Consider the following 26,673-nt stretch of genomic DNA (forward strand, 5'->3'; position numbering starts at 1 on the left):
GAGTTTGCAGGTATTTACATGGGTTTCCGGAGCTGCGCGTTTTGGCTTTTGAGTCGACAGACGCGCCCTAAGTTTGGCCCTAACTAACATGTGATCTGTATCCGCCTCAGCTCCTCTGTAGCTTCTGACGTCTATGATGGAGCTGTATCTGACGTTTACCAGGATGTGGTCTATTTGATTTCTAGTTCGTCCATTGTTAGAGATCCAGGTTTATTTATGTATCCGTTTGTGTGGGAACATCGTTGTTTTTATTTGCAACGCATTAGACGTAGCGAGGTCGATAGCTTTCAGGCTGTTGTCATTGGATGTCTCATGAAGGCTGTGTTCGCTTATGAAGGGCCATGCGGTTGCTTCTCTGTCGATTTTGACATTAAAATCCCCCAGGATCAGTAGCATGTTCTGTTTAGGCATCCCGTTGATTGCGAGTTCGAGCGAGTCATAGAAAGCATCCTTCCTATCTTCTTCCGTCTCCTCGGTTGGCGCATACGCTGACACAAACGTGATGTTGTGCCATTTATGTCTCATTCTCAGGAGATAGATTCTGTTACTGACTGGTTTAAAGTCAATCACGTTTGTGAGCAGGTCTTCTTTGATGGCAATGCCTATGCAAGCTTCATGCCTTGTTTCATGACCACTGTGGAAGATGACGAACCTGCCAACTCTGCTCTTACCCGAGTCGAGCTATCTCACTTCCTGGAGTGCTGTTATATCCATCTGATATTTTTCAAGAAATCTTGTGCCCAGTATAGATGCCCGGTCTATGCCAGCTGAGCACATTCCATGTTCCTATATTCATATCCTTCTTTCGTGCCATGGATCGTTTTCGAGAATCAGTCCGGCTCCAATTGTGTTGATTTCATAACAATTTGGTTTTTGTGAGGCGAAGTTGTTAGCCTCGCGTCCAATCCTCCTCTTTTCTCATCCGAGCTTGGGACCGGCAACGGCAGAGTTATGTTTTTTACTGTAAAAATATAATATTTTTTACTGTGTATCTTTTAAATAAGATGGTAACAAATTAATTTTTTTGTAGTTTTTTGTAGTTATTCATAAATAATCATTTTAAAACTTAAATTATCTTTTCTATAATCTATTGTGTTGTATTTTTTTATTTTATTTGGGTAATGGCGTTTGTATTTGTATACAGCACACAAACGTTGAATCAACATTTCAGAAACTTTGCACTGCAATATTACAATGTTGCATCAATATTGTGAAATGGAGATTCAATGTTGAAAATAAATTACAGAAATATCCGCTGAATTGCTATGTCTTGTAGATGTTACAATTCAATATTTAAAAAACATTGTTAAATATTTATTTATCGGTGACCGCATTTAGCAGAACATTTTTTTATAACTGTTAGAAAGTTTCTATCTTGAGATTTTTCTAGATCTAAAAAATAATTTAATCTTCGTTCAGAAAATTTCCAACAATTGTAAAATAAACGTGCTGCTAAACACAGCCATTAATTTCATAAATAACATGTACTTCATACTTCATAAAATATCAAATTTGTATAAAAATGATTTATTTAAAATACAATAAAGACCTCTCCAACAATAACTGTTAGACATAAACTTACATATATTAATAATAAGAGACATATTAATAAGAGATTATTATGAGTTATGTAATAGTGATGAGGTCGCTCTATCTACTACATTTTCTTTGACATGCGGATATTTTCTAAAAATACGTTACAGTAATGAATTTTATAACTATATATTATGTATATATTTCGTTTATACGTATAAAAAATTATGCACATATACATACTTTCTCTCTCGACGAGCTTTTACATGACTATTTTAACTTTGACTTTGACTATTATTTGGTCATCTGATTGGCTGAACGTAGTCTTAAGTCGACTAAAAATATGTCTTAAATTGATCTTACCTATAAAAACGGACTATGAATACCGGCCTTATTCTTTTACGACAGTCATTATATATATAAAACAAGGTACGCACAAAACTAAAAAAGAAAGAACTGACAAAGAATAACTAAAACGCTAGTAGAAAATAAAGAAACTAAGACTTAATCGTGGAATATGTGTCATCATGAGATTGTATATTAACATTCCCTCACTCAGGCTGATGATGCTAAAATAATATATATAAAATTGATCTTTTTTGTCTTGTCGAAAAGATGATCAAAAAGACATCTTTTCGTCGACTAAAATTAATTATGACTTTAGAAGACTCTTTTAAAAAATGACTTTTTTTGTAGGTAGAAAGATATTCTTTTAGACATCTTTTAGCCTTGTCAGAAAGATAACTTAAAAAAGACATTTTTTCGTCATCTTTTAATTTTCTGTGCTATCTGGGGATCGTCTTAATAATATGTATATATAATTTTGAATTAAAAAATTAATTTTTGTTCTATTTATAGAAACGTAAAAAATACGTTTCTTAAACCATGATTATAAAAATGTTCCTGTTGAAACGTTTCTTATTGGTGCTTGACGGTTAAAAAATATTGGATGCGTTTAGAAAACGTTTATAAAACAAACATGTGCTACCTGGGAAGTTATAAAAAATTAACTAATCAGAGTTGAATTGAAAAGAAAATATTCGATTATATAATTGTGATTGGTTGATTTCTTACGACTCATGACTCTATTGTAGACTAGACCTTATTAAAGACAGTTTAGTTTTCATATACATATACAGGGTGGAACATTTTAATCCATCCAGTTGAATATCTCGAAAACCAAGCCCGGGAGAAAAATGTTTCAGACAAAAGTTGTATGGTTTCGAGGGGGCCATAAGATTGTACCATTGGTTTGACCTTAAAAAGTCATTTCAAGGTCACGTGAAGGTCACTTCAAGTTTTTTAAATGGAACACCCTATATATTTTTACATATTCTTGTAGCTCATCTCGAGAGCTTTCCAAAACACTTATGACAAAGTATTTTTCTTTAAGTATTTTTTGAGTTTATAAGGCTTCAAAGTTACAGTATTTTGACATAAAATACAAGATATCTCGTAAAATATTCATTTTATGATTATCTTACTCTAATTCTTTTATGCACAGAATAACGAGACGAATCAATTGGTATAATGAAAACACATAATTATATTAAAGTAAAAATCTGAATTTGCAATTAACAGTTACACATTTTTACTTTAACATAATTATGTGTTTTCTTTACACCAATTGATTCGTCTCATTATTCTGTGCATAAAAGTATTAGAGTAAGATAATCAAAAAATGAATATTTTACGAGATATCTTGTATTTTATGTCAAAATACTGCAACTTTGAAGCCTTATAACTCAAAAAATATTTAATGAAAAATACTTTGTCATAAGTGTTTTGGAAAGCTTTCGAGATGAGCTACAAGAATATGTAAAAATATATAGGGTGTTTCTTTTAAAAAACTTGAAGTGACCTTCAAGTGACCTTCAAATGACTTTTCAAGGTCAAACCAATGGTACCATCTTATGGCCCCCTCGAAACTATACAACTTTTGTCTGAAACATTTTTCTCTCCCGGGCTTGGTTTTCGAGATATTCGACTGGATGGATTAAAATGGTCCACCCTGTATATATATTTTACACAATGTTTGCAAAGATATCACATATATTAATAGTCTTAGTTGAACATAAACTTGGTTAAACATATATATATAAATCAATAATAATTAAAATATTTAAATTATTAATTGATAAAATTATATGTCACCAGTGATGAAATTAATTGGGTGTTATTATCAGGGTTGGGTAGTAACTAGTTAAATAGTTAAAAGTTAAGTTAAAAAGTTAATAACTTTTAACTTAACTTAGTTAATTTTAAATGTCATAAACTTTAAACTTTACACTAGTTAATTTTAACTTAACTTATTAACTTTTTTTTTTATATCAGTTAATAAATAATTTATTAATATCAAAGTCATATGAAAATTGATGATCGTAATATATAAAATATATATATATATATATATATATATATATATATATATATATATATTAAAGCTATTTTATTTGTTTATATGTCGATTTGTTATTAGATAAAGAATTATTAGAGTGCTTGGGAAAGAAATAAATTAGAGACTTTAGAAGAACTCTATTTAAAATTCTAATTAATAGTATATAAAGAAAAATAAAAAATAATAAAAAGATAGTCTTTTATAATTTATAAGAAAGAAAAATATATTTTCTACTTTTTTATATATCTTTTTATTATAGCCTTAATTAAAATAACAATTAAAAGATTAATTATGCAAAAAATGTAGTTTTATATAATTAACGTTAACTTTTAACTTTAATTTTTATTTTTTTAATTTAACTTTTAACTAAGTTAGTTTTTGTTTTTAATTTTAAATGTTAACTTATTTAATTTATTGCCAATTAACTTCCAACTTAACTTAGTTAAAAAAAAAATTAACTTCCCCAACCCTGGTTATTGTTGATCGACCAAACTGGTTAAAAAGCTTTATTGTGTGTTTAATAGGTTTAACAATCGACGACGTTTCGACCTTTGGTTTAGGTCCTTTTCAAGTTTCTCACGACATAACTCTTCAAAAAGTTAAAAGCACTTTCATGCTACACATCACACTTCCACGTCAGCATGAAGACTGAAGATTTAAATTATTAACTATAATAATTTAAATCTTCAACAATAACAGATTACATCTACATGTTTACAAATAGATACAAAAAGAAGTAAGTTTGTTTCTATTATTGCCTCAAAGAATCTATATAGATAAACAAAAGCTATTAGAAAAATAATGATAAAAATAGAATCTTTTACATTCTTTATATTACATCTGCATCTTAATATTAAATTTTTATTTACTTTTCTGATAGATTCTTATTAAATGTTTTCATTTTTTATTTTTTTGGATAAACGAATTAATATTAGAAATGTTATTAATATTTGCTAAAGATATTTTGCATTTGCGGAAAGAGACAAAATCTTTAATATAACTATACTATCCTGAACTTAAAGTATTGTAATTATCATAAAAACATTCTTGTTTAAATAAGAAAAAAACTTTACGTATTTTTTATAAATTATCAATTATAAATTATAAAATATCAATTCACATTTAATAAAATAAAAAAAATATTGCATTATAGTATTAACTTTGATTAATTAAAAATAAAATTATATATATTTAACTATATTCTTTCAATTAAACAAAAGAAAGCTGCTACTAATGTTAAGCACTTGCTAATTGTGTAGCACAAAAAAAGATTATTTTAACGTATTTAATATTTTTAAAAACAAAGTTATTTAAAATAAATAATTCTTAACTTTTTAAAATAAATAACTGTTAACTAAAATAATCTTTTTTCATTATTATATATAATGTACTCAAAATAAAATTTCTTTTTTTACTTAAAATGGAACGTCTTCAAATTATTTTTTTTTCTTTAATTGCTTCTGTCGTTCGGTAGATTTTACAAGTCAATATTTTATTATAGTCTCTATCGCCGCTTCGGAGCAACCATGTGTTTTTTGTGTAGCAATTAATATTGCTGAGCAAGTTTGAAGACTTGAAAATTTACGTTTTCCTTTAAAATCAATCCAACTATATGCTTTAGCTAAATCATTAGACATTATTCTTGACAGTACGCGTTTCACCATTTGTTTATACGATACTCCTCCAATTTGTATAATTTCTTTGATCTAAAATACAATAAAAAATTTATGCAAATATTGTAAATATAATAAAAAATGTAATGGTACATAAATTTACGTACGAAATTTTGGAAATTATCGTTCTGAATTAGAAATTCTTCTAGTGTCTCCAAGTCATGTACTTCTTTTAGAGGAAAATTATAGTTCTTAAGTATAGAATTTTCATTTAATGCAATTGGTTCATTTTTCTCAGAATTTGCTTTTATTAATAAAACGCTAAGATCTTCAGAAATTTGTTGTCTTAGATTAATTATGTGCAGTTGTCCTAATACTTGTCTTTTGAAATTCTCATTTGAAACATGAAGTATAGTTTTTATAAACATACATTAATTGATAATGTTCATTTTTTATGCATTATTACAAATCATTGATCATTATTATAATACACACATTAAAAAAGAATATATATTTAGCAAATTTGGTTAACAAAAATACAAATAGAGTATAATGCATAATATTAAAAGTACCAGATAGATTATCTAATTCTTTATTTAGTTTTAAAGTTTGAGATGAAGATAGATTAGATGATTTTGAAGTTTGAGATGAACACTTATTGCAAATAAATGTCACGGATAATTCACAATTTTCTTTTTGATTATGTTTTCCTACTGATTCAACCATAGATTTATTTGTGAATGTAGTTGATTTTAATGATTTTTCATGCCGCTTGTAAAAATCAAAATTGTACTGTTTTTATTAAAGTTTAAAAATATTGAAAAAATGCTTGTAAAATGCTAATTAATATTATATATATGCTAAAACATACTTTTAGATGGTGAAGGAGGTAATGTTCTATTTGATAATATATCGTGTTCAGAAACTTTACTTGAACTTTCAGAAATATCATTGTTTAATTTGCGCTCTAAAAAATGTTTAAATTGTAATTAATTTTAATAATAATTATGGATTTTATACGTATAAATTTTATAATACTTTAAAAAATTGTAAAATTAATTTATAAAATATTTAAAATCAATTTTTCGTAAATACATATATATTATATGTATTACATCACAGTAGCAATTCTTTGTTTATTCACAAAAGAATAAGATATATTCAAAATGATAATTAAACGCTCTATTTATTTTCAAAATAAAAGTTTATAACAAATTTAAAAATGGGTAAGAAGACTTACTCTTTTGTGTGGTACTTAAAAAAATATGTTGAAGAATAGGCTCACTATCAACCTGAGTGATGTCGTCTTCAGAACTGTTTTCATAAAAAAATCGTTTCTTTTTCATTTATCTTTTAGTTTTAAAATCTGAATTAAGATCCGAAGTATATTCTGCTTTTGCACATTTTGCTTTAGCTTTCAGCAAATTATCTTAAAATTAAATAGACATATATCAAATTAATAAGTAAATATGTAAGTTGAAACAAATTATTCGATCTAATATAATTTAATAAAATTATTTCAGATTTATTCTATAAACTTACTATATATTTGTCCATTCGCTAATTGTCATATTTTACATATATTCCATTCACCAAATATTGAAGATATACAGGATGATATGACTTGAGTTAATTTTAAATCTTTATAAGGTGACCAATAACAAATATCATCGAACACCCAAGTAGACGGTACAGCCTCAACAACATTATCATGAAGGAAATGTATTATCATCCATTCCATGATCTTTAAAATTTTATTATCGAATGTTATGACGAAATTTTATTATTATTTGTTTAAACAAAATATATTTTATTTTGTGTTAATTAATATACTTTAATATAAATCTACAAAATTATAAGCCCTTTAAAAGCTATTGTTAAAATAAAAGTTTACAGACTCAATTTTACAATGTGTGGATAATATTTAAACGTGAAGAAGAGGAAAAACGACAAAACCATTATTATTTGGAAAAATAACAAGTTTTGTATTAATATCATTTATTAACCAAAGAGAAGTAGAATGAAAAGTATCTACAGAGTAAATATTTAATCGCAAAGATTGACACAGCTTATTAAAAAAATTATAAACGTTTTCAAATTTTTTACCAATAATATAATAATTATTTTTACGTATAACAAAATTATCAATAAGCACTACAGACTTGTCCTTAAGTAAACAACACTTGTTTCCGATATTTGTACTTAATTTAAAGTATTTGAATGTACAATTCTTATATTGTTTTCAAAGTCATTTGATAATAAAGGTCCTTCATCATGCTCTGTGCTGAATAATATTTCGTTTTCCATTATATCTGATTTTGATAGTGTATAATCATTTTCTTGCAAACGACGTACAATTTGAGCTAATGGTTGGTTTGGCTTTCTTACCAATTTCTTCAAGACTTGCAAATAATTTTCAAACGGGAAAGCACTAAATAAATCCAGTGTGCCATAGATTTTAGCGTCTTCCACTATATGTGTTAATCCATACACATTATGAGAAATATATTCATAACCATAAATAACTTTAATTTGAGCAATATAAAGTATAGCAATAAATTATTTGCAAACTCATTGTATGTTTTGTATAAATCTGTAGAAATCAATATTCTAATTGCAATATGTAAAGTAAGAAAATGTAAATATTTATTATAAGATATTAAATTCTGTAAAACTAATGGGCCACTATATAATAAAAAAAATCTAAATTCTGTCGCTTTCCAACGCTTTACTTCATTCAATGAACGCGTTTTTCTAACAAATTCAATTGGAACGTAACTTTTTATCGATAAAAGTAATTCAGATATTTTTCTTATACATTCTTTTGATAATTTATGTGAAGGTTTTCCTTGTAACCATATATTTAAAAGAAGTTTTTTTTTACCACGCCTAAATAAATCAAATACATGTATTTCAAAGAAAAATTAGTTACCATTCCAAAAAAATAGGTACTCCATTATGATATTCTGGGTGCAACTTATGACGAAAACTGTCATCTGTTCTTTTTATTGCATTATTTTTAATAAAAAAGACTCTACCTTTTATATATTTACCTTTTTGTATACATTTAGTATAAGAATAAAATCTTGAATAACCTTTACAGTAAGTTATAAAGGATTTTGCAGGAGCATCACAAATAAAACCTTTAATTGTAAATGGTAATATTTTCCCTTGAAATACAAAACCATCATTTACTAGTTGAATAGCTTCTTTTACAAAATCTGAAAGATATTCATTAGCATTGGCGGGTTTTCGTAATCGTGATAAATACCAATTACAAATATATTACAAGGATATTTAAATAGGGAACATAAAATTGGATATATCTGACTATTAGAACTTTTACTAACAGGGGAACTGTCGGAAGTGTCCCTCACCGATTTTAATGAGCTTTGGATATGTTATAGAACATAAAAAAATATTAGACCCATATTTTTTTTTAGCGGCGTATCTCAACGTTTAGAGGTTGAAACAATCCCTCGAAGAATAACGAATTTTTCGTTTTTAGCGAATATCTTTGAAATTATGGGACATATGAAAAAATGTTTTATACGAAAGTTTTATGGTATTTTGTACTCTTTACAATAGTATAATTGTATTTTTCAAAAATGTCTAATTTTTTAATTTACCCCACCCCCACTTCTTATTTTGCAAAATTTAAAAAATTTTTTAAGAACAAAAATTAAAGAGTATCAAAAGTCAAATTCATCCATGTATAATAATATGTGGGTTCCACGAATCAATTTTGAGAAAACAAGATGATAATTTCGTGCTATAGGCGCTGCACTATAACTTCTGTTGCGTTATTTCTTTAGTTGCGACACATTCAATAAAAGCCTCTTGTGTATATATTTATGTTATGCATATATTGGAACATAAAAATAGATTAATCTTAATGATACAATACGCAACATATTAGAAAATAAATTAAAGAATAATAGAAATAATAATATTGTATTTCACATTTGCATATATAATTGTAAATATAAATTTATATAATTATTAAATATAATTTAATATATAATTTAATTTAATGAGTTTATTGATTAAAAAATACTATAAAATAAAAATAAAAGAAGGAATAGAAAAAAAGTTAAAATATCAAAAAAAAGAAGAAAGAAAAGAAGACGAAAAAGATGTTGAAATTGTTACAAACGTAATTTCATATGAATAAGAATTTTTTATTAGGCAGAACTAAAAGAATATCAACATTTGTTGCATGGGTAAGGAAAACTGCCAAAAACCTTAACAATATTCATCAATAATTTAAAAACACATCTTTTTTAAAGAAATTAGTACAGAATTTGTTCATAAATATATGTCTTACATTTATAGCACATATTCATTACAAAGATGATGTTCATAGAAAAAATATGTTATGCAAAGCGATTTTTTACACCAAGAACAAGTTATTATTGCTGTTTCGCCACAAATATCGCATTTTACTTTAGAATTTTTTTTAAACAAAATTCTACTGGTGTTTCAAACTCTGTTCGTCTATTCTGTATGTATCCACCTTGAAACCACGCATATTTAAATAAATTTTGAAATCTGGGCGACGAGAACTGATAGTGTGTTAATGATTGTAATTTTAAGATATTATTTCTTGCATGAAGATCCAAAACAAGATCTAACAACATAACGGTATCAGAAAAGTGTTTAATAAAATTCTTCCACAACCGAAATCTGTATACGTCTAATGGCTGTATTTTTCCTGTTGTACCGGCGGGAATAGTTAAGAAAACAATATCTGTTGCAGAATCTGGTTTGGTTTCTGAAATTATGTTAGGACAATGTCCACTCCATGAATCTAATAATAATACCGATTGTGGCCCGACATTCGGAAAAAATACTTCCTTTAACCAAGTTTTTACATAATTCGATGTTAATTTGCCTGATGTTGAAGCCAGAACAAAGATATTAGGCGTCTTGAATAATGTTTTCTGTACTCTTGGACCAAACGTTCCTGTAATTTCTTTTAAAACTATAAAAAGAGGTGATAATAATCTGCCATCAGCCGAAATAGTCGGTTGAATTGTATAGCTATGCGTGGTTGATGATACAGACTGTACTACAGATTCTACCTTTTTTATACTTTTTTCAGCTAAAGTACGACCAGAATGAAATTCTAACTGAAATCCACTTTGATCCGAATTATAAATATTTTCCACTTCATATCGATTAATATAATATTTTACATTTGTAATAAATGTATCGCATTTATCTTCTAAGTCTGTTTTTGATAGCACAGATTTTTTTGTTACAAATTTTGTTATTTTTTGAGACACAATATTATGTACCTTGAATCTGTTTACCCATGTTTCGGAGGCTTTGAATCCTGGCGCATTTTCTTTTTCTTGTGTTTGAAAAGCCCATCGAACGATGTCAATATCATGAATGATGATTTTTCTTTCAAGTGCTTTATTAAAATGATTTAATGTGTATTCAGAAATTTTTTTTAATTTTTCCAACCTACTACCACCTTGAATGATTTGGTTTTCCCATCATCGTAGTTGTCATATTGATGTAACTTTTTAAAATTTTTGTTTAACTCCTTCAAGTGATCTTGGTCTTGTTTTACCACTCCTCCAGTATTCCACAGCTTGCCTTTTATAGTTATTGATATAGATATTGTTGTTTCAACAGAACTACAAATAACTTCTTCTAAGAGATAGATTTTCTCTTCATTTGTCTCTAAAAAAATCAATTTCTTCCGCTTCTGGAATCTCATATTCGTCGTAAAAATCTAATGTTTCTTCCATTTCTAGTTGAAGTTGTTTTTCATCTTTTATTTCTAACAGCATGCGTTCAATTTTTTCTTTTACTTCTCTTTCCTGTAGAGTTATCGGAGTTTGTTGATAAATCAAATCAGTAAAAGTTACAGAAAGTAAAAGTATTACGTATGGATTAAACTGCAGTATTCTGAAATATTAAAATTTTAATATCTCGAACTTTTATTATATATAAAAAAGAATAAATTTCACAATTAATAAAATTGTCTTTTTATGATAGTAATGTCATCTCTTACTTTCTCTTGACAAAAATATAATAAGGCAAAATAAATTAAGGCAAAATAAATTAACATTAAAACAAAATAATAATTTTAAATTTTGTGTATGTTGTAAGATAGAGAAAAACTACAATATAAGATATTGAAATAGAAATTCTAAAATTTGAAGTAACCAGAAAATAATTTTATAAACAAAAAATAATTTTATTGTTGATATAGATGCTTACAAAAAATTCATTGAACCATCAATCATAACATTTCGTTGACAAAAAAATGATTTTTTTATAAATACGGAACAAGAGAATAATACGAAAAATGACAAAAAATGAATAACGATGGCAGAATTAAATATTTGTTTTTTATTATTAATGTAATAAATTTTTTAAGACTAAAGTATTGATTTATTTTTTAAAATATATATGAGCCGTTTATTTTGAAAGTGGCGTAAGTCCATTTATGTTCGAATTGAGATATTGAAGGGTTTGCGTTGGATTAAATTTAAAAATATGGGTAACAGATAACATAGTAGAATAATGTTTTTGGGTTTCTAAGGGTGTCAAATTTATCATCCTAATTAGCATAATTAACATTATTTAAGAAATAATATGTTTTTGATGGCTATGAATGGACTTACGCCACTTTCAAAATTAATGAAATGACGTTTTTAATTCTTAAGAAAGCACAAATCCATAGGAAAAATAAATTTTCCTTGAAATAAAAATAAATGTATACACTTTCATGTTATAAAATCAAAAAAATATTCAACTTTTATTCTTTGTTAAATAATTTTTACATTAAAATTAATAATGTTTTATTAATTATTATTCAGTCTTCTCCAGTTTGTGTATGCGGGAGGGATTTAAAATAACTATGGTGTGCAGGTGGTATATAATGTAATAAATCCATTAAGTCCTTGTATTTTAGGATTGCGAGTGGTCTCGTTTTTTTGTATAGTGGTGCCAACTTGATATTATTAAAGTTTTTCGGTCTTCCCCGTTGCGGTAGTAAATCCAATGTTTTGAATGGTGCATCCTCGTTCATTGTCGTTTTGTAGAATAACTTATATGGATCGCTTCTCAAAAATCTCATCCAACATATTTTAAACCAATTTACTCTTTCTCCGTCAGTATTTTTTAGCCTTTTAAAAGTCGCGTTTTCTAGAGGCTTAGTTGAAATGAACTCCTCACGTTTCATTTCATTTAGAATGAACTTATTCTTTCAACACTTTTTTCGACAATTTTATTGCACAATATTTTCCATATTCATTTGAAACTCTCACAATGGGACTTACGCCACTTTCAAAATAAACTTTTTCATCACTTCATTAATCAGCAAATTTTCGTGTTACAAAATCGTAATGATTTTAAATATATTAGTAACAATTTGCTTCAGAATGAAAAGATCATGTAAAAATGTAACTATTAAGGTAGCTAATTCGATTTCTTTAGAAAATGGACTTATGCCACTTTCAAAATAAATAACTGATATATATATATATATATGTGTGTGTGCGTGCGTGCGTGCGTGCGTGCGTGCGTACGTGCGTGCGTGCGTGCGGGCGTGCGTGCGGGCGGGCGTGCGTGCGGGCGGGCGTGCGTGCGGGCATGCGGGCGGGCGGGCGTGCGTGTGTGCGTGCGTGCGTGCGTGCGTGCGTGTAATTAGCAAGTTAATTCTTGTTCCATTTCATTTCGGTTTTCCGTACATTACGATGTTGCATTATAGGTATATGCATAATAATGATTTAACGAATTTTTATAATTTCAATAATCTCAAAGCAATGAATGACAAGAATAAGACAAAAAGTACTATAATTCAACAATAAATACTTATATGTTCACGAAAGCATAATATTCAATACACTTCTTTACATTGCTAACTACGAACTGAAAAGACAGCTTTCCGTTATTAGATATTTATATCTAAATTTAAATGATTATATGAATATATATTTGCATATTTTGCACAACGACACGAACGAATAAATTTATAATATAAAAATTATATATTCATATAATCAATCTATTTTTCTTTAACTATCTTTAACACTGATTGAGTTGACTTCCGCAAATGTCATCTCGGATGGTATGACTTTGTAGTTTTATTGCTTAAAAACAGTATATACACGCTTATGCCTGCAAAGGTAAAATAATCTCTATTTTTATTTTATGCATCACAGCACTATTTTAATTCTTGCAATATGTAAACATACTTACATATGTTACTTTTGTTATATATACATTAATGAAATAAAGACTAAAGACTCTCCAATTAAAGATTAAAAATAAAGTAAAAGGGTTTTAGGAGCCGAGCGGTATAGGTGCGCAAAAAAAAGAAAACAAAAATTTCAAATTAAGAAATTTTTATTATACAAACGTTTCGGTCTTTATTTAGACCTTAGAAAAATAGATTAGTTATATGAATATATTATTTTTACCTGATTTTATTTATTTGTGTCTTGTGCAAAATATGCAAATTATATGTATATATATATATATATATATATGTATATGTATATACACATATATATATATATATATGTGTATACACATCTATGCTTTATTATCGTGTAATACGTTGCGTATTATGTCATTAAGATTAATCTATTTTTATGTTCGAATATATGCGTAAGATAAATATATGCACAAGAGGCAGTTACTGAATATGTCACAACTAAAAAAATAACGCAACACAACTTATAGCGCAGCGCCTATAGCACGAAGTTATCATCTTGTTTTCTCAAAATTGATTCGTGGAACCCACATATTATTATACATGGATGAATTTGACTTTCGATACTCTTTAATTTTTGTTCTTAAAATTTTTTTTTAATTTTGCAAAATAAGGGGTGGGGGTGGAGTAAATTAAAAAATTTGACATTTTTGAAAAATACAATTATACTATTGTAAAGAGTACAAAATACCATAAAACTTTTGTATAAAACATTTTTTCATATGTCCCATAATTTCAAAGATATTCGCTAAAAACGAAAAATTCGTTATTCTTTAAGGGATTGTTTCAACCTCTAAACGTTGAGATACGCCGCTAAAAAAAAATATAGGTCTAATATTTTTTTATGTTCTACAACATATCCAAAGCTCATTAAAATCGGTGAGGGACACTTCCGACAGTTCCCTTGTAAGTGGTAATCCATCTATATTTATTAATATATCAATCGATAATAATGTGGAAATATTCACCTTAGAAATTAATTTTTCTACTGCGACCTTTAAGCCAAAGTATGCATAAATTCTTGGCTTTATATCTTTTAAAAAAATTTTGTTGTCTTTTTGTTTTTCGAGGTATTGTAAGTAAAGTTCTAGGATCATTTGGTAAATTTGCATGAATAGATATCGTTTTCAGTAAACTTAATAATTTTCTTAATGACACATTGTATGTAAACGCCCATTCACCATCCAAAAAATTATTCTCTGCACTATTATATTGTAAATTAACATCAAAATTATCAGAAATAATTGGAAGTTGTCTATCAAAATTACTTAAACTATTTTCTTCAGTAAAAATGTCAGACAAATTTTCATTAGCAATTTCATACAGCTTTCACTATCATTTATTCCATCAGAGCTATTACGTTCACTATTAGAATTGATTCTGTAAATTTCTGTCAAATTAACAATATTATTTTCATTCATTAGTGTACAACACGTATCCGTGTTCTTTTATAACAAAGATGCTTTTTTATAAAAGTTAAAAGTATTTAGGCATTTTTAATTTTATATAAAATAATATTCTATTATAGTATCTAGCAAGTGTCAGAATCTAAAATTAAAATAAAGCAAATTTCAGATAATTTAAATTTTAAGTAAAACATTTGAAAGATTCAAAATATAGAAAAATAATTACAGAAATTTTTTAGGCAATTATGTATACATATATGTAGCTGGAAAATTACTTTTATATTTGTATACAATAATTTACTTATTAATAACAGTGAAATCTCATCTGTGGTGATATATCACAATATAAAACCGGTATATGTACATTATGTACATACTCATATATATGTTTATATATAAACATATTTATAAACATATTTACCTTTTAAGAACCGTTATGCTACCACTTATATATATTTATTAAAATTAAGATTTTTTTCTCACTGCATATGTATTATGTGTACATAACGTACATATACCGGTTTTATATTTGTGATGTATCACCACAGATAAAATTTCACTGTTATTAAGTAAAATACCTTGTTCTTATGCTTGATTTTTCTTAATTTTCCATACTACACATTTTGTTAGCTGCTAACGACACTCGCGACGCAAAACATTCTTTTGTCCGTATGTTATAAATATGGCCGTCTAAAGACTTGTTCGTAGTACGTTTGATCATAAAGGTTGTTTTATACTTAATCTAATTTCTTACAATACTGCTCATGTGCAATTAACATGTGCAATAAATAAACTCAACAAATATTCTAAGAATGTTCTTTTCTATCATAAAATGTATAATTTCCAATTGTAATGTTTTATGTATATTTATATAATATTTGATTGGAATATTCCAAAATTGAGAACATTCGCACTTGATAAGAATATTCATAGAATATTGTGTGCTATCTGGGTACTTTAAGATTTTGTAATTTTTATCTTGTTACAATTTTTTGTTTCTTGTGTGAGATAAGACTAAAATTATATATCATAAAATATAGCCGATTGCTATATCTTTTTAAATGTACAAAAGTCTATATGAAATTTTATGATAATATCAAAAACTTTTTTATATGCATATTTAATAATGAATTAGGTCATTCGCACCAAACTATAATATAGCATATTTAAGACTGTTACATATGAAGTTATCTAAAATTCAATAATAGTATTGTTATGTTACTTAGCAATATATACATTAATTATTTCATAATCAAAATGTTTATGTTAAATGTTGTATTATCAAAATATTTATTTATGTACTATACTATTTATATATATCATATACATATGTATGTACAGTAGTATTGTACTTTAGTATCCATTAGTGCGATGTAGTGGAGAGAATTCTTTATAAATTATAGGTTTTTTATTCCTGCACTTCTGAACTAGTGCAGTAAGTTAGAACGAGAAAAAATATATTTGTTTTATTCTAACTTATTGCATTATAGTTCAGAAGTACATATGTACATGAATAAAAAACAAACCTTATGTCAGCTAACTTCATAGTTTAAAAATATTTAGTTAAAATTATCGAATAACTATCAAATATTTTTAATTATACTTTAAAACTCTTCGTATGAAATATAAATAATTTTATACAAATTTTTTGATTATTATTATAGAGATTTAATACACGTATTGATAAACATTTGCTTCTAAGGTTAAGGTCATATCGTGTCAAATTTTAGATATTCTTATATAAGATTACATATGTTATAAGATTTTTTTATATTTAATTATGTATATTTACATATGACTATATTATATTCATTTTTTTCGGATAGTTTTATGACAAGATCTGAGCTCTAAAATCTAAATTACTATATTTTGAGCACCAGAGTCAGAAAATATTTTAAAACCAAAACAGATTAAGATAATTATGTAGAGATAGGAACCATTTTCCGATTTCAATAATTTTAAGATTTTGTTATTAAGATTATTATCCTGAGTAATGTTAGAAAAGTTTTAGGCGACATTTGTTGTTTATTAAAAAGTTACAAACAAAATAAGTTTAATGATCCTAACTTTCCTTGTATTACATTGTTCGCTGAGAGTAGACAGTTATTTTCATACTGGCGTACGTTAATAATTTTTAATTTAAATTTTACGTGAGTTTTAAATTTTCAAAAATTGGAAACCCATATGAAACTATGCAATAATTGACCTCGTTTTGCACTGAAAGCGGTGTGGAGTGGATCTCACTTCATGTGGAAGGTTGGAAATCTATACGGAACCGTTAAAATTATTTTCTTTATAAGTTTTTAATAAATAAAGTTATTAACAAAGAGAATAAATAAATAGAATATAAATCTCTTTGACATTGTATAGATAAACCTTGCTTCGCCTGGAAAGTTGGAAACTCATGTGCAACTATATGATAATAGACTTTGTTTTGCACTGAAAGCACCAGACAGTGTGGGGTTATTTTGCTTCGCATGGGAAGTTAAAAATACACATGAAATCATACTTATCAATTTTATTATCTTACATGGATTTTCAACTTTTCACACAACGTGAGATTTATTCCAGGAGGTTTATTATCGTACGGTTCCACATCGTACATTTCAAGTAAAATGATGTCCATGACAGAAAATTACTTTTTATTCAGTAAACATTTTTTATTAAATATCTCAAAAACTGCAAAGCTCATTCTACAATGGCAGTAACAAGTAGAGACTAAACTGTTTTTAACAAAATAAAGATTGGGAGTAACGAAATGGGCAATTTTTATTTCGTACTCCTACTATCTTACTGTAAACCAATGAGATATTCAAGCGCGAAGTTACTGTCTTTATTTCACTAAAAACAGTTTAGTCTATACTCCTACAACCTTGTTACTGCCATTGTAGAATGGGCTTTACAGACCGTCAATTAAAACAAATAAATATTAATCATCTTTACAACATATGTCAAGGTCGACGGCAAAATGTTCATTAATGTAAACACACAATTATCTAAAACAATTACATACTATTCATTGTAATTTCTTTGTAATAACTTTTTAATAAATGACAAGCGCGAGTTGAAACCTTTATAGTATTATTTTGGATAACTTTGATAACATCTCAAAATTATTGAAATCGGAAGATGGTTCCTGTCTCTAATAAATAATATTACCTAAATTAAGATAGAGAGAAAAAGAGAGTTTCTTTATTTTAATTTTATAGGATTTTTTCTTGTACAACACTTTGTCTTTATTATTTAATATTTTTTAAAATATAACATACAACTTAATTCTCTTGATTGTTCCTAAAAATAATGTAAAAAAAGTATTAATTTTGGTATATTTACTTTTTAAGTATACGTATTTAGTAAAGGAAGTGTTAGTTTTATGTCAAGTCTCTAGTTTTTAATTATGAATTTTTGTCAAATATAGTTCAACCATTAAAAAAGTAAAATCAAGAATAATGTACTAAATTAGGATTTATAGCAAATAACTTAATTTATATATTTTATTTTATTTTTTAAGTAGTATTAGCTTAATAAAGGTTTTTAAATTTTGAAATTAATTTGCTATATTTTTATTTTTTCCGTTTTATCAATTATGGTTATTTCTTTGGAAAATTTTGTTAATAGCTGTTTTCAGTTATATCATTTAGTTATATCTTTTTCGCAAAACATTTGTATATTTTATATCTAAAAAAGAATAATTTTTGCTCAACAAGGCGTCTACGGAGCGAGCGATAATTATTTGTATCTCTAACATAAAATAAATTCAAGAAATAATAAATGTTATTCTTTATACTTCATCAGATACACAAGTATCTGATATATAAATTATGATATATGTGGATATATGATTTATTCTTTTATGGATTTAACATCTATAACCCATCCTTATCTCATTTTTAATATGAGGGCATAAATGTTTATGTCATGAAAAGTATAATGACATGATAAACGACAAAATGTTTCAAACTTTTATTTATTTAATATAACTCATTTATTCTTTAACAATTATTATAACAATTATTTAGAAAATAATATTAAGCAAAACAACATATATGATACAAAAAAATAATAAAATACGATTTTAAGAAAGTTTTGCATTATATATGAATAATAAGAATTATATTCTTATGTCTCACCTAAATTAATAGACTTGGAGAAGGATAGGTCAAAGGAAGAGCATAATAAATATTTTTCAAAATCAGACGTTTTGAAATGTATGAATTGTACAAATTGTTAGGCCCAAAAAACAGGTCAACGGTTGTAGGAGGAGCTCATTGGACACAGTACAATAGGACACCACTCATATCGACCGGTATGTAGGGTAACTAGTAGGATTGACCAATCCAAGAGCCTTATTTTAAATTGGCCAATAAGCATTGTGTTCAATTGATATACACCCAACGGTCAAAAAGATTGATCTTATGCTATTTGTTTCGAACGTTCGTTGGATGGTCCTTTTTAAGTAAGAGAATTTAATTTTTTTACGCGACTGAATCAAATGCAATTTTCAAACAAGGCACTAAGAACGAGTTAATGAATAAATATTAATTTAGGTGAGACTTCAGAATAGCTCCTACTGCGATTTTGATGAAACTTATAGGATATGTACAAATAGACACAAGAAACCTATATATCCAAACATTTTTTGTGGAAATAACACAAACTTCTATATATTACTAGACTGCTAACTCTCATGTATAAGGTGGGTCTAATTTTATGTACAAACAAGTGTATATATTTCTTTCTGCGCATGCGCTGTATTGACGCGTGTTGCATGCATGTACATCATAGACTTCTAAATATTATTCACGCTGTAATTATTCAAAAAAATATTCACAGACCCAATAATTAATCAAATATATTCAGAATTATCATCATTATTATTTTAAATAATTAAGAAGGACACGGTATAATCATAAGAATAATTATACTGTTTATTTTTACTTAAAATATATGTTTATTTAAAAAAAGAATTTTATTTTTTTCCTTCCTATTAACTGTGCTTTGGCACCCAATAATTGCACATTTGTATCCCACCATATAATATATTTTTCACTTTTTTCACTAACACGTGTCAGAATTAAAGACCGAAAGAAGATTAGAAGTACATGTACTGATCATAATGGTGTCGGCAGATGTCAGCGCGTGCGCAGAAAGAGTTACCTTAGTACATTAAATTCTAAGACACTTTATATAAACAAAATTTGGGGAGTTAGCAATCTAATAATATATAGAAGTCTATGGGAAATAATCCTTACCAGAGAAATTTAAAAAAGTTAATATTTGAAGAAAAGGATAGAAAATGCTAGAAAAGTGTAAGAGAATATCGGGAATATGAAAGAAGAATCTGTTCTGAGAGTTATTAAACAATAGCTGAAAAGTAGAAGTTCAAAATCTAACCTATTTTTTTTTTAGTTAATATTCATTTTGCGTCAATAGTTGAAAACCCATGTAAAACAATATATTATGAACCTTGTTTTACATCCGAAACATTGGGTGATATGAATTGGACCTTGCTTTGCATCGAAAGTTACAAACCCATTGTAAAACCGCATAATTATGAACCTTCCCAAGTAGCACGTATTCGTTTTAAAAACGTTTCACAAATGTTTCTGCGAAACGTTTTAAAACCGGCTTTCGAAAACGTTTTTGATTGGTATAAATGTCCACTTAAGAAACGTTAAGGGAAACGTTATTTTCTAACAAAAAAAAACGTTTAAGAAACGGTCAAAATACCGTTTTCTTTCCTTTATTTGTGAAAAATTTGTTTATTCACAGATTCAATAAAATAATGCATATATATATATATATATATATATATATATATATATATATATATATATATATATATATACATATATATATATGCATTATTTTATTGAATCTGTGAATAAACAATCATATTTATTATATATATATATATATATATATATATATGCATTATTTTATTGAATCTGTGAATAAACAATCATATTTATTATATATATATATATTAAATTTAGTTCAATTTTATTAAAAAATATATATATATATAAATAATGTGTATATATGTGTGTGTGCGTGTGTGTGTATGTGTGTGTGTGGGTGTGAACGCATTATTTTATTATTATTTCATAAGAAAACAAATCTTTTTCACGCATAAAAACTGTTTTTTTCTTTTATAAAATAAATATATGTATACAATATGTTCATATATAGTAGTTTATATTGCCTGTATATTATAATAAGATTATAATCAAAAATATATAAAGTACAAATCATAATAAAGTATTTTAAAATAAAGTTCTTATATAAAAAAAAAACATTTAAACATATAATAATTATACCAAAGAATGAAAAAAAAATTAACACATACATAAAATGAAAAAAAATTGACACATTTTTCCAGGAATATAACTTTTTTGTCTTGTATACTTATTATGTTTAAATCTCAACATAGAACAATTTTATCTTAAAATTATTTTAAAATTTAATAAATGTTAACCTAATTTTAACTTAAAAAATAAAAAAAATTACAACAAAATTAAAATTTAAAAAAAATTAACTTTTTTTAATTATTCCAAGAATATAATTATTTTCTTGTACTTATGTTTCAATCACAGAACTGTGTTATCTTAAAATCTAATAAATCTTAACTTAAAATTTTTATTCTTGTTGAAAAGTTCTTCTTGCTTTAATTTCGGCTAAAGTAATACGCATAGAGGATAGCTTCAACCAATCTTTGATACAATTTTCAATTTTGTTGACTGCAGCGTTTGGTTCAACGTTTCTAACAGTAGCTGTAAAAAATTTATAAATTATTATACATTATTATTTTATATATAATTATTTAACATAATAGTTTTATAATAACTGTACAATATCACACACACACACACACACACACACACACACACACACACACACACACACACACACACACACACACACACACACACACATATATATATATATATATATATATATATATATGTACATATATTTATGTGCATGCGTGCGTGCGTGTGTGTGTGTGTGTGTGTGTGCGTGTGCGTGCGTGTGTGTGTGTGTGTGTGTAATAATTAAACATATTTGCTAAATGTTATCAATGCTGGCTTCAAAGACAAAAGACAAACCTATGATTAAATCTTTCGCTTTTAAAACTTTGAAGGCTTTTTTAGGTACTCTTCCTGCCCAATTAAAGTTTTTAGCGTAATTATTTGTTATTATTTTTTCCAATGTTCTTCTTGTTATCTGTGCAATCGTTGTACCACCTGATATAGCTAAAATCTGTACCTTTAAAAGAATAATAACACATTAATATAATAAAAAAATATGGATTAAAAAAAAGAAAGGAAAATAAACAGAATGCAAAAATATAAAAAGAGATTTAATGAGTTACATTTACCATGTATTCAAAATTTTGTTTTGTTTTTAAAAATCTTTCAATATTTTCCAAATTTTCATCAGTGTCAACTGGTATTTCAGGAACATCCTCCACATGGGGTATTCTCGATGGTCGAAAATGTGCTGTAAGTTGTTTGACCATTGGAAGAAGCAAGTTCATAGAAGTTTCTAAGTTCACTAATTTTGTTAGAACAACGTAAGAAAAATCTAAAAATAACATGCTATGTTAGAGAAATTTTTTCTTTTAAAAAATATATATATATATCTAATTATTTTGATGTTGATGTACATCATCATCAAAATAATTACGAAAAAGTGTAATCTTGAATTAGTTTTTTATTCCACAAGAGTAACTCTTAACTATAGAAATGTAAAAAATAAGATTTAAACACAAAAGTAATAGAATATAGAAAAGTTAAATAGTAAATAGTAAATGCTAAACTAAACAATATATAGAAAGCAGCATAATAAATAATTCTTTTATATATATATTCTATTAAATATATATATATATATATATATATATATATTTAAGTCTCGTTTAAAGCCAAAATAATGTTGATGCAATCAGGCCTTATAGAAACGTAAAAAATACGTTTCTTAAACTATGGTTTTAAAAATGTTTCTGTTGAAACGTTTCTTATTGGTGTTTGACGTTTAAAAAATATTGGATACGTTTAGAAAACGTTTATAAAACGAACCTGTGCTACCTGGGATTGTTTCGCATTCGAAGTACTGGGTGATATGGTTGGACCTTTACATTGTAAATCCATGTAGAACTGTATAATTATGAACCTTATTTCACATTCAAAGCATCTGGTGATGAAGGCAGACGCTTTCCGTGGAAAATTAGAAATCCATGTAAAACTTTATAACCATCCCACAGAAAACGAGTGAACAGGGAAGAAAATCCACTTCTCCGACTGCACTATCGTTTTGAAAAGAATAATTTAATCTAACTTATTTCAAATTGAAGCAGTGAGCAATAGAGTGGACCTCACTTTGTGCCGAAAATTATAAACTTACGTGGAATCGTACATTTACAAACCTCACGCGCATTTAAAGCATCGGGTTCAGATTACGATAGTTTAGGTTAGGATAAGTTAATTTTTAACTGTTATTATTGTTTCAAATATTGATTATATTTAAAAATGTAAGAAAATGAGTTTTTCTCTTTCTTATTTTTTTCTTGTTATTAATATTTTAATAAATTGATATTTATTCTTTTGACATACTAATAAAATAAAATATTTTATTCATAATATTACTGAATTTTAATTCTTTTTTTATATAAAAAGAAAAATTGTTCATTTAGCCACATAACTAAAATTGAAATATTTAAAAAACTAGATGTTTCCGCATTTTGGCGCTAGTGGCGTTCGACTACATTTAGTAAGTTTGACATACCTTTAAAATTTCATTAAAATCGGAGGTAGGAACTATTCGGAAGTTGAGTCTTAATTTAATTACAATATAAAGTTAGTGTTTACTCATGTTAGTATTTAGAATTTCGCATGACACTTTATCGCAAGAAGTAATGAAATGAGACAAAATGAGACAATTAGAAATATTGAGAAAATTAGAAAGTACATCTAGTCCTTCTAGGTGTTCATGGTTTATTCTTATATTCAAGCTTGTCTTAAGTAAGGGCTTAAAGTTCTATTCGGTCATCTGATTGGCTGAACGTAGTCTTAAGTCGACTAAAAATATGTCTTAAATTGATCTTACCTATAAAAACGGACTATGAATACCGGCCTTATTCTTTTACGACAGTCATTATATATATAAAACAAGGTACGCACAAAACTAAAAAAGAAAGAACTGACAGAGAATAACTAAAACGCTAGTAGAAAACAAAGAAACTAAGACTTAATCGTGGAATATGTGTCATCATGAGATTGTATATTAACATTCCCTCACTCAGGCTGATGATGCTAAAATAAGATATATAAAATTGATCTTTTTTGTCTTGTCGAAAAGATGATCAAAAAGACATCTTTTCGTCGACTAAAATTAATTATGACTTTAGAAGACTCTTTTAAAAAATGACTTTTTTTGTAGGTAGAAAGATATTCTTTTAGACATCTTTTAGCCTTGTCAGAAAGATAACTTAAAAAAGACATTTTTTTCGTCATCTTTTAATTTTCTGTGCTATCTGGGGATCATCTTAATAAGTACAGTCTTAATAATATGTATATATAATTTTGAATTAAAAAATTAATTTTTGTTCTATTATAGAAACGTAAAAAATACGTTTCTTAAACCATGATTTTAAAAATGTTCCTGTTGAAACGTTTCTTATTGGTGCTTGACGGTTAAAAAATATTGGATGCGTTTAGAAAACGTTTATAAAACAAACATGTGCTATTTGGGAAGTTATAAAAAATTAACTAATCAGAGTTGAATTGAAAAGAAAATATTCGATTATATAATTGTGATTGGTTCATTTCTTATGACTCACGACTCTATTGTAGACTAGACCTTATTAAAGACAGTTTAGTTTTCATATACAGGGTGTCCCCGAATTGGACGGGATCCGATAGCGCACAATGTTAATTGGCCAATGAACAATTGAACCTTCTGATTGGCTAATCGTGCTGGTTACCCTAGGCATCGGTCAATATGTGTGGTTGTATGCTATCGGGATGTGTGCTAACGGGACCTTCCCCCCCGAATTGGCGGATCAACTCTCGTGGATAGATAGAGCGTGTTAAACTGAAGAGAAAAATCTTATATCATTTTGTTAAATTCGCAATAATTAATGAGATATAAATTAATAAAGATCGGCCAATACGTGCTAGGATAAGCGCGCGGCGCGAAGAAGCCTCCTACTTGTTACTTGATACTAGGCGCACGACGAGACAGTAGGCGGAGCGCTCTACAAAGCACGTACAAAGAACGTACAAAAGGCGTACTGAAAGAGACACGTACAGTGCGCTCTGCGTTTATGCTTGCCGCGTGCCTAGTATCAAGTAACAACTGGGAGGTTTCTTCGCGCCGCGCGCTTATACTGACACGGATTGGCCGATCTTTATTAATTTATATCTCATTAATTATTGCGAATTTAACAAAATGATATAAGATTTTTTTCTTGAGTTTAACACGCTCTATCTATCCACGAGAATTGATCCACCAATTCGGGGACACCCTGTATATGTATGTATGTATGTATGTATGTATATATATATATATATATATACAAATTTGTGTTATATATTTTAAATAAATTGCAGCATTTGCTTTCTTATTTAAAAATAAGAAAAGTTTTCATAAAATAGGCAATAATCACTCATGGGTTATTTTATTTATCTGTTTTACAGGTCCATGAAAGTTTGCTCATCTTTACAAAGATGACCCTCCTCCCCGAATTGGCGGATCAATTTTTTTGTTTTATACAACGCCAATAATAATTCAATAGGATATTAAAACTATAAGATTAGGAGATAAAATATTTAAGATTTCAAATTTTTTTATGACTTGAGCATATTTATTAATAATACGTAAAGGAATAAATTTCGAAGTTTACTACGAAGAACGAGAAGATAAGAAATAAAAATAAGATAATCATCATAGTATCAAGTAACAACTGGGAGGTTTCTTCGTATCGCGCGCTTATCCTGGCACGCATTAGCCGATAAGACGCAAAACCCCTAAGGGCTGCCGGGATGTTTTTCATGGGTACAGCAACCCCTTCCAATCTCCTATCCTCTTTACACCTCCTTCCAAACCCTTTCCACACGCCTTCTCCTGTCGGAGGTTGGCGTTCCCTCTAGCATATGACTGCATAGAGCGTCTTATCTGCAGCCATAGGGACCTACTGTTTAATGCCGGTTCCGAACGGTCTAGGTAGAGGGAGTTTTTGTGGCAAGATTCTCTTGGTGGTTTTGCCATTGCCTTCCGAGAGGTGGCGATCAAATAACATCGAATAAAAATTCGATAGTTCTGTTCGGATTTGAACCCGAGATCTTAGGCATAGCGAACAAACACTCAATTCACTGCGCCAGAATTGCACTATATATATATACAGGGTGTCCCTGAATTGGCGGATCAACTCTCGTGGGTAGATAGAACGTGTTAAACTCAAGAAAAAAATCTTATATCATT

General features: G+C 27.3%; 1 protein-coding gene and 1 pseudogene across 2 annotated transcripts in view; one reads left to right on the forward strand and one right to left on the reverse strand.

The window, feature by feature from the left end:
- Cow (Proteoglycan Cow) overlaps positions 1-26,673 on the forward strand; it is a 283,890-nt gene that overhangs the window by 38,300 nt on the left and 218,917 nt on the right. The gene's annotated exons all lie outside the window — the stretch shown is intronic.
- On the reverse strand, positions 9,739-11,474 carry LOC140673453 (uncharacterized; annotated as a pseudogene).

This window comes from Anoplolepis gracilipes, chromosome 14, assembly GCF_047496725.1.
Source record: "Anoplolepis gracilipes chromosome 14, ASM4749672v1, whole genome shotgun sequence".
Lineage (NCBI taxonomy): Eukaryota > Metazoa > Arthropoda > Insecta > Hymenoptera > Formicidae > Anoplolepis > Anoplolepis gracilipes.